Raw genomic sequence first — 10,796 nt, 5'->3', positions numbered from 1 at the left:
GCATTTCTAAAGAGTGTCATTGGGAATTGGTTACATAACTTGTATGTAAATGCCACAACCTCCACGTTCAATGAGTCCGTATTGAATAAATCTACTAGAGATATATTGAATACTAAACCGATACAGTAACACATAGGTAATATATTTAAGTCCTTATTTATTATTATCGCTAGAAAATTTACTTAGGTGTGTGGTGGGTGCCTATCGCTTCCTGCAGACATAAGCAGTGGCAGGAGGCAACAGCCAGGAGAAAGTATTGGTATTATCGGGGAATTAATTATATTATATACTCTGATATTAGTTTCCTAAGGTTACAAAATGTCATGGTCAGATGTTATACAACTTAATAATCCAATTTTAACATCTCGCAACAGCTCGCTTGAGACTTTTTTTGAATGTCAACAATTATACAATTTCGGAATATTATTTTTTTAATGGGTGAGGAAATAGGTGATATATTGTCTATATCCTCCGTTAAAAAAAATAATGAATTGTTTTACATATCTGCTACAAAAAAATCCTGCACATCCGCCTATCGGGATGACATTGTGAGGCCCTGTCTTTGCAGACACAAAAAGCGGAAAGACAACGGACAGGAGTCCTAGATAAAGCTTCATTATGGTTTGAGTGGTCGCTGATCGAGCACCCTATTTATACAGTGTCTTTTTTACCAGAAACATATAGGATTTTCATTGTCTATCCAATTTCTTTATGAGAATTTCTAAACATTGTCATCGTTTAGCTGTTCCACAACTGCTCTACCAATTGAAATGGGCTTCCTTGAATATACTGGTCAGCTTGAATTGTTTCGATAGTTGTTTTTAAATTGTTTAATACTTTCCCCATAAAAACGTTTTAATTATGTATGCGAAGATTGCTTTTGCCAGGGGGCAGACACGTTGAGTCATCTGAAACGTGCATCTTACATTTAAAGCGACTCCACTTGCGCTGCATTCGCATCTGTTAAGTGATCGTTTCTCTCTTTAATCTGCTTTACTAGTAGCTAAATGATTTTCTTTTCATTGTAGTACATTGGTTTTGATTTATCATTCAATTCGCCTTTTGATTTTTCCTACACGTTTGATTCCCCGGAAAAGCAAGCACTGTATCGTGTCATCTGTTTAGATTCCCATGACTAGATGTGGCTACTTTATATCATATGTTTTTCTTCAGTAATAGAAAAATAAATAACGTAGGGATCATTTTAAGACAAGTCCACTAAGGATTCGTTGAGAAGGGCTTTCTACGATTTTCTGCGAGAATAGAAATTGTAGGAAGAAAGTTTTTACACTTAAATTTGATGAAAATACATATATCATCTAAGTAAATTTCATATTTTAAATAAATATACTTCATTTTGAAATAGTAATAATAATACTGAAAAATAATCTGATAAATTTGATTTATCGATTTCCTCTAGTGAAGGAATCAGACAAGTCCACAAAGACTTTGGAATCAAGGGAATGCCGTGGCCAAGAGTAACCTGTGACACCTGGGGCTGATCTGATGTAAAAAACACGAGTCATACATTTTCGTGGGTTGTTATTCTGAAAACAGGTGATATATAGTCTATATCCTCCTTTAAACAACTTGATTTATTGCTTTACATTTCTTTAACAGCAAGAGCCTGTACATTCGTTTATGGTGGTGGATATGGAGGTTTGGCGCTCGCAGAGACAAGAAGCGGCAAGGCTACGGCCAGAAGCAGTCCTAAGTAGAGCTTCATTTTGGTTTGTGTGGTCACTGAATACAAATGTCAATATTCCGCTCAGAGCTCCGGTTATATACCCTCAGATGAAACGAATCGTATTATGTATTTGTTCATTAATTAGTTACAACAATACAGGCTGCCGTGGCAAAATATTTCACAGCTTGCTAATGTGAATTGATATAATTTTATACGGTCTTATGCGGTCTTTTTCGATTTGTCGTTATGGCCTCTGCTCTATCGTTTCATATTCTCTCGACTTTGTAGTATTTATATCTGGATTTTGTATCCTTGAAAAGGAAAATATTATTTTTAAGATGTTTGAAAGGCCATGTCGATCTATCTATCAGATTCGATCAAAACTAATACTCTTTTGAGCGGTATCTTTCTATTATATTTTATTCAAAAATGTAATTTCCGCTCTTAACTAACCACCAAATAGTTTCTGTATGTAAATTATAAATAGATCGCGGTGCAGCGAAGGTATTTGTGGTATTGCTTAAACAAGTAAGACGGTGGTTGGGAGGGCCTTGCCCCTTGGTAATATATAAAAATAGTTTTGCCCAACTAATCCTATAATCCAAGATAAAAATCAACACTGAGAAATAAATTGAAAGATCTATTTTATTGATCTAGACTTCTGCCAGAATAGCGGAAGTCGATAAAGGCATCGTTATGATGAGATTGGCACATCCGCTTAGGGTGCTCCTGTTGGCGAATCACTCTTCGGGGACATGGTTCCTGCAGCCACAAGGAGGGGCAGGGCAACGGCCAGAAGAAATCCAAGGTAGAGCTTCATTATTATTGGAGTGATCGATGAATACGAGTGTCAAGTTCTCATTTAGAGCGCCCTATATATATATATTGGACCTGTAGATGGAACAAATCGGATTTGCATGCTCTGAATTCGCAAGCGATTCTAAAGGCGGCCAAGGCCAAAGGTTATACAACTTGAAAATCAAATGCCAGAATCTCCACCTACCTGATTAACCACTAAAATGGCCTACAGGACAATAAAAAATTAGCCAAAGCCAATAACTACAACTGCGTATGTAAATCTACTGAAGGTCTGAACATGCTTTCCAGATCATCTCAGCATTGTAATATAAAGTGCAGTTTAGTTTCCTGAAGGCAGGAAGGATCTTCAGGTTCTTCATAAACTGAGCGAAATGGATTTAAAGGTATCCTCCCCAAATAGTTTGGCCACCAAAAGCAAATTCTGGGATTCAGTGTAACTCTTATGGCCGCTATCGAGGGATGGCGCAGTCTCCGTTTGCCGTTTTAATGCTCAGAGATAACTCGCCTCCTAATCTAGTCTTTAAACCACTCTCGTTGAATATTCTTTCCGCAGACAGACTGGATAATGGAACTGGCCAATAAATAGAGAAACCCTTTCGACTATTGGACAAATACAATCCCAGCCAGAGGCGCCTATTCTTGGCCAAGGCGAAAAACATTTTACTTTTTTGTCCAATGGAAGTTTTTGCTAATAAAGGTCGCTCTTGTTTTGCAAAATTGTCAGAATGGCTGGTTGGCAAAAAGCTAAGACCTCATGCCTCCTCCGTCTATGCGGCAGCTCAACCTCCTGCTCGCGCAGACCGGGCTGGACATTAAACAGTCAGCTCATTGTAGTGCCTGTCGTGGAGCGGCGTCAGTTTTAGTTTTTCATCATCCACCGAGGGACCAAGAGAGACAGAGAGACTGGTAGCCGGGAGGCCGGGAAGCCGGGTAGCCGGGTAGCCGAGAACGGGTATCCAGAGGCGGACATGGAATGAATGAAGCCACTTGAAGCTATAACAGTGCAATGCCATGATGGGAAAAACAACAGCGACGACGACGACGACGGCGAGGATGACGATGACGACTAACGGAGCCCGACGGAGCTCCCAGCTAACTGGAGGTCATTTTGCAGTCACACTGCTATGAAGATGTATGGCTACGGGCTGTGATATGATGATGAACTGGCGGCATGAGGCACAGCAACAGAAACAGATACAGATACAGACTGCGTCTGCCTCTGCTTCCCATTCCAATTCCCATTCCCTTTCGTGTTTAGCCTTTTGAAGTAATTTGCAGTTGCTATTTCTGTTTTATAATTGCTTATTAATGTCATTGTGCCCCAGTCGGAGGCCGAGTCCCTGGTCGGACAGCCTGGCGGCATAGAGAGAGCCTCCCAGATAGAGTTGAGTGCAGCGCATCGCAGGGCCAGTGCAATAATTTCACTTGAAATGTTTTTAACAAATTTATGCTAATGTGATTTTGCAATTAAAGAGCCAAAGCTGAAATGATTGAACGGCATAATGCACAAGTGCCAGGCGATTTATACTTGTACTCGTACTCGCAATGCCTACCGCATCCCACATGATCAGCATCCGCATTATGATCGGCACGCCGGCCAACTCTCCTAAATCATCTCTCCATATGGCACTGCTCGAGTGCTGTGCCGCCGACAAATGATGATGAAGATGTCGGGTCTCTGGGGCTCCTCTAATGCCCATTTCCATTTCTCATTCTCATTCACATTCCCTATCCCGATTGTCAGGCTTCAACATTTGGCATAAAGAGCTGCCTGGCATACATACATATACATATGTATGTATGCAGAAGTTAACGCCAGAAACTCGTACAGTGGTTCAGTCTACAAATATACCGAAGATCTATTCTGCAACACTTCTGCACTACAACTTTATGGTACCCCACCCACTGTAAGGAAGTGGTAGAATCAACGCATCTTCATCTTTCATTTGATGTCTTTGCTTGGCCTTTTGATCTTCGCATAAATTTTTCCACGATTTTTAAGCAGTCTCCATGAAAATCAACTCCACTCATGATCTTCCGTTAGAAACCGCAGCTAATCAGCCATCGGATTTGATCGCCGTTGAAAATATTAAGACCAGAATACAAATTAACAAAACGCTGTTAAAATTTTACTTTAATATTTAAATGCACTTTTCAGTCGGCGGCCAACGGGTGATGGGCATTGGGCATACGCCCCATGTGGCACATCAAGTGCCAGCCATTATATGAAATGTGAGAAATCATGCATAAAAATGTATTATGTTTCAGCGCATGTTGCAACATCGTGTTGCCTGCAACCATCATAATAATATCAGCGGCAGCAGAGCGCACACAGAGCAACAAAGAGATGCACAAAAATAATGCATAAAAAACGAGAAGGAATTTTCATTCTCCGTTTCCTGACATTGCAATACTCTTCCAAGCCTTCAATGAAAATTGATCTATAAGCAAAAAAGAAAGAATAAGATCAAAGTTAATATGCTAATGAGGAAGAGGTATTTTCAAACATGTTAGAAGACTTCTTGCGACTATTACCCCCACCTACATAGTATATCCCCCAGCTAAAGAAAGTATCTCCTAGACATCCTAAACGACAATCGCTTCGTAACCCCCCAACAGAGGTGTACTGAAAGTGTAACCACGTGCAATTGTTTGCTGCCACATCGGAAAGTGCAGCACTGCAGCAAAAACAACAGCGCTGCTGCATCAGGGGGAGCAGCTGGGACAGCGGCGGCAACATCATTTGAACTGTCATTAAACTTTGACTATCATCCTTTTATTATTTGCAGCTACCGGGTCCCGACGCTCTTAGTTCCTCACAAGAATCCATTGAGAGGTATCAAATGGGGAATACACGTATGTGATCCAAGAGCACGCGATGGGGTATACCAAAAGCGTCCGTGTGGAGCTCTATACTAGATAGCAACCAGTCGAGTCGCAATCGCAGACGGTTGCCACTGCTGCCAATTGTTGCTGCATACAATAACATTTTTTTCTTTCTTTTTGTTGCTGTTTCTCGTATCCCTGCATTGCGCTTGTACTGTTTTGTTTTGTGTGCCCCAACACGTGAGCGCACCGCAGCGCACGTTGCTGGTGCACCGGCCTTTGTGTGGCGGGCTTTACATCCAGCTTTACAGAGCAGCAAAAACTGATGAACATGTTTACAGCATGTGTGTTATAAATTTCTATGTGTCCGCCCCCTTTGCTGACGTCCGCTTTGTCTCTACCTTACCGCTGGCCACTTACTCCAGTTCCCCTCCGCTTTGTGCATACGGGAGCCAAACGGGAATCGGTCAGTGCCCACAAAATACAACAAGAGATTTCCAGGAATCTCCCCGAAATGTTTGAAAACGTTCTAGAACTCAATCGGAAGCCGATCGGTCAGCCTATTGTTATTCAATAATCAAATAATTATAAAACTTGATTTCATAATTGAAATGGGAAAAATAAGACACAGGAGAGGACTAATGTGAATGCCTGATTTATTGATCAACAAAAATCATCTGCAAGATTAAGGCAAGTCTACAACGGCTTTGTGAAGGCGAAAGTGGAACATCCGCTTAGGGTGCTCCTGTTGGCGAATCACCCTTCGGGGACTTGGAGGGGTGTCCAGCCACAAGGAGCGGCAAGACAACGGCCAGAAGGATTCCAAGGTAGAGCTTCATTATGGTTTTAGTGATCGCTGAATACGAATGTCAAGTTCCCGTTTAGAACACCCAATTTATACAGTTTATTTTTACCTAGAACGAATAGGATTTTCATGGTCTCTCCCACTTCATGCTAAAAAGCATTTCTAAACGATGACAAGGTGAACTGTTGCATAACTCCTATATCATTTGATAATCCGTGCAAATCAAATAATATTTTATCGCTTTTATTTTGTTTTCAAAAATTACCTTTTCACATTCATATGGGTCTCCTTAGATTTACTGTTCCGCTTCTTTTGTTGCGATAATTGTTTTAAAATGCTTTAATACTTTCCCCACAAAAACGTTTTTATTTTGTATGCGAAGACTGCTGTTGCCAGGGGGCAGACACGTTGAGTCATCTGAAACGTGCATCTTACATTTAAAGCGACTCCACTTGCGCTGCATTCGCATCTGTTATGTGATCGTTTCTCTCTTTAATCTGCTTTACTAGTAAATAAATGATTTTCTTTTCATTGTAGTACATTGGTTTTGATTTATCATTCAATTCGCCTTTTGATTTTTCCTACACGTTTGATTCCCCGGAAAAGCAAGAACTGTATCGTGTCATCTGTTTAGATTCCCATGACTAGATGTGGCTACTTTATATCATATGTTTTTCTTCAGTAATAGAAAAATAAATAACGTAGGGATCATTTTAAAGACCTTATTTATTAATGTACATTTCTGCAAGAATCAGACAAGTCCACCAAGGATTTGTTGAGAAGGGCTTGAACATACGTTTAGTGTGTTGCATCACGCTTCGGGGGTTCTGGCGCAACTATGACAAGAAAAGGCAAGACCACGGATAGGAGAAATCCAAGATGGAGCTGCATTATTGTTTTAGTGATCACCGAATACAAAGATAATGGTTCTGCTTGCAACTAAACTCCTATAGACCCGCTGAAAAAGCCGTGAAATTGTAATATTTCTTGAATTTGACATCAGATTTTCTACGAGAATATAAATTGTAGGAAGAAAGTTTTTACACTTAAATTTTAGATATTTCATATGAAAATATTTCATCTAAGTATACTTCATATTTTAAATAAATATACTTGATTTTTAAAAAGTAATAATAATACTGAAAAGTAATCTGATAAATTTGATTTATCGATTTCCTCTACTGAAGGAATCAGACAAGTCCACAAAGACTTTGGAATCAAGGGAATGCCGTGGCCAAGAGTAACCTGTGACACCTGGGGCTGATCTGATGTAAAAAACACGAGTCATACATTTTCGTGGGTTGTTATTCTGAAAACAGGTGATATATAGTCTATATCCTCCTTTAAACAACTTGATTTATTGCTTTACATTTCTTTAACAGCAAGAGCCTGTACATTCGTTTATGGTGGTGGATATGGAGGTTTGGCGCTCGCAGATACAAGAAGCGGCAAGGCTACGGCCAGAAGCAGTCCTAAGTAGAGCTTCATTTTGGTTTGTGTGGTCACTGAATACAAATGTCAATATTCCGCTCAGAGCCCCGGTTATATACCCTCAGATGAAACGAATCGTATTATGTATTTGTTCATTAATTAGTTACAACAATACAGGCTGCCGTGGCAAAATATTTCACAGCTTGCTAATGTGAATTGATATAATTTTATACGGTCTTATGAGGTCTTTTTCGATTTGTCGCTATGGCCTCTACTCTATCGTTTCATATTCCCTCGACCTTGTAGTATCTATGTATATCTGAATTTGTTTCCTTGAAAAGGAAATATTATTGTTAAGATGTTTGAAAGGCCCTATCGATCTATCTATCAGATTCAATCAAATCTAGCACTCTTTTGAGAGGTATCTCTCTATTATTTTTTATTCAAAAATGTAATTAACGGCCATATCTAACCGCCAAATAGTTTCTGTATGTAAATTATAAATAGATCGCGGTGCAGCGAAGGTATTTGTGGTATTGCTTAAACAAGTAAGACGGTGGTTGGGAGGGCCTTGCCCCTTGGTAATATATAAAAATAGTTTTGCCCAACTAATCCTATAATCCAAGATAAAAATCAACACTGAGAAATAAATTGAAAGATCTATTTTATTGATCTAGACTTCTGCCAGAATAGCGGAAGTCGATAAAGGCATCGTTATGATGAGATTGGCACATCCGCTTAGGGTGCTCCTGTTGGCGAATCACTCTTCGGGGACATGGTTCCTGCAGCCACAAGGAGGGGCAGGGCAACAGCCAGGAGAAATCCCCTTGATAATATATAAAAATAGTTTCGCCCAACTAATCCTATAATCCAAGATAAAAATCAACACTGAGAAATAAATTGAAAGATCTATTTTATTGATCTAGACTTCTGCCAGAATAGCGGAAGTCGATAAAGGCATCGTTATGATGAGATTGGCACATCCGCTTAGGGTGCTCCTGTTGGCGAATCACTCTTCGGGGACATGGTTCCTGCAGCCACAAGGAGGGGCAGGGCAACGGCCAGGAGAAATCCAAGGTAGAGCTTCATTATTATTGGAGTGATCGATGAATACGAGTGTCAAGTTCCTTTTCGAACCCCACTTATATACGTTGTACTTTCAGATGGAACTAATCGTGTTATTTGCTTTATATTACGTTGAAATAGTCATATCTAAAGTCTGCCAAGGTCAAATTTCCTAGTACCTGAATGGAAGCTCCGATTTGAGACCTTGAAATACTAATATGTATTATTACCATTTCAAATATTTTCTTACAAATTGTGTTTTCACATGTCAAGGAAACGAATTTCTTCCGGAGCTAGTTTAATAATAAAAATAAGCTGTTGATACAATTATTCCAATTAAATGTCTTTATCGAAGCCACATTTCTGTCCTCTTATCTCTTCTCTGTTTAATAGCTTCAAGCTGAATGCAGGCTCGATTCCCTCTGTGGAGTTTTCATTGACTACGTTTCTTTTTATCAATATTCTTTTCCGATTTCGCCAAATGCAAAATACCAGAGTTTTTCTCTCGAACCGGATATTGTCACGTTGCCGGGAGGCTGTTCATTTGCCATGTCCCATGGGAGGGCCAGCAAGGCGCGTTTTAATTAGGTGACGGGAAAAGTAACAAAAAAGAGATGGGAAATCAATCGAATTATGCTTGCAGTTGGCAAACGGAAATTAATGAAATTACTATCTGTTTTTTCTGTAAATCCGAGCAGATCCGTTTCGGAGCTCAGCAGAATATGGAGGCCAAGGCTGCGTGTGAGGAATATATCGCATGCGACATGTTTTCATTCAAATTTTCTCTCAGCGAACGCGTTGACGCAGCTGGGGTGCTGGGGGAGCCTTGGCTCCGCGGGGCATTTTCCAATTGAGTTCACCTCTCGTGGCTGCAAGGAGCAGGGCGTGCTGGTGGGGCAGGGTCTCAATCGCATATGTTTGGGAATTTTGAAGCTGGCTACGTGCGCAGCGTGAGAAGAGAGCGCTTTCCAATTAAACCCAGCAATTGAACCACTTACACTTTAAGAATTGCATTAAAGGAGTATTCTGGTTCGATTTTCATTGTTATTTTGATTTCGGTTCGGTTTTGCTCGCTTCGTCTTGGCCAAACTTCCGTGTCTCGGCCGAAGTACGTGCCTTGGTTACGGTCTACGGTCCACGGACTCTGGCTAAAGCCTTGGGCCCCAGAGCGCAGACAACTGGGAATCCACGAGTACGTTATGCATTTCACGTGCAACAAGTTGAAATCATAACAAGCCCAAAATGCAGCAAAACCAAAGCGAAAAAAACAAGAGAAAATACTTTTATAACTGAAATGCAATGAAAATATTGAAAGAGCCAACATTTTTACAAATGTTTCTGGGTAATGGCAAAAGAACTTGCTTGAATTCTGTTCTTTCATGTGTGTCTCTGTTGACACGAGAAAAAACACTTCCTGCTTCGATTTCATTTCCGAGTTGAAGTTCTTTTTGCTGTAGTTGCAGTTCAAGTTGTTCAAATTCAAATTCATCTCCAAGCAGCAGCCACATCTGCTCGGCGATAACAGGGACTGAGACTGGGCTGAGTGAAGGAAACGATATTTATTCATAAATTGATTGGAAATTTTAGTTTATTTCAATAACTAATTTAAGGTTTTTTGTGGAGGCGTTCATTGATAAAGGCATGCATTAACGCTCTAAAGAGTAATAAGGTAACTATTCAAAGGTGTACGAAATCGGAATATTTTAGAACACAGCGAACGTGAGGCAGCTCTGGTGCTCATGGCTCCTTCGACAGGCCGCAATCCATTGCGAGAGGCAATGGTATGTACGCCACACTCGACTTCACTTGAGTCCACTCCAGCGCAAGAAATATTTAAATTTTTGCCTCGTGCGTTTCCTTAGACTTTAAGACTCAACTGCGAATCACGACTCGGCAAACAAACTACTGGGTTTATACATATTTATGCCGGCAGTCCGGCCGACCGACAGCCCGGCAGCCGTCGCTGGGCAACAACAGACAGGCAACAAAAGTAGGAGCAGCAGAAGGACTGGGATGAGGACGGGCAGGAGGCCATGATTATGGCGCTGGAGTCCCCAGATCCCGTTCCCACAAACACAAACAGCAACAGAAACAGAAACTAAACGAAACGTGTGCAACAAACTAAGCCATTTTTGTCGCCGCCCGTCTAAATACCAAACTTGG

The 10,796-nt window shown here is 40.6% G+C and overlaps 1 long non-coding RNA gene across 1 annotated transcript; it reads right to left on the bottom strand.

Annotated features, from left to right (window-relative positions):
- Nucleotides 1–5,971: 5,971 nt before the first annotated feature.
- Nucleotides 5,972–6,642, bottom strand: LOC117188186. Its single transcript, XR_004472505.1, has 2 exons — nt 6,403–6,642; nt 5,972–6,333 (listed from the first exon to the last, which is right to left on the bottom strand). It is a non-coding gene; the product is annotated as an uncharacterized LOC117188186 (long non-coding RNA).
- Nucleotides 6,643–10,796: the final 4,154 nt, after the last annotated feature.

Source organism: Drosophila miranda, chromosome 3 (assembly GCF_003369915.1).
Source record: "Drosophila miranda strain MSH22 chromosome 3, D.miranda_PacBio2.1, whole genome shotgun sequence".
Classification (NCBI taxonomy): domain Eukaryota; kingdom Metazoa; phylum Arthropoda; class Insecta; order Diptera; family Drosophilidae; genus Drosophila; species Drosophila miranda.
This window is presented reverse-complemented; position numbering and strand designations above follow the sequence as displayed.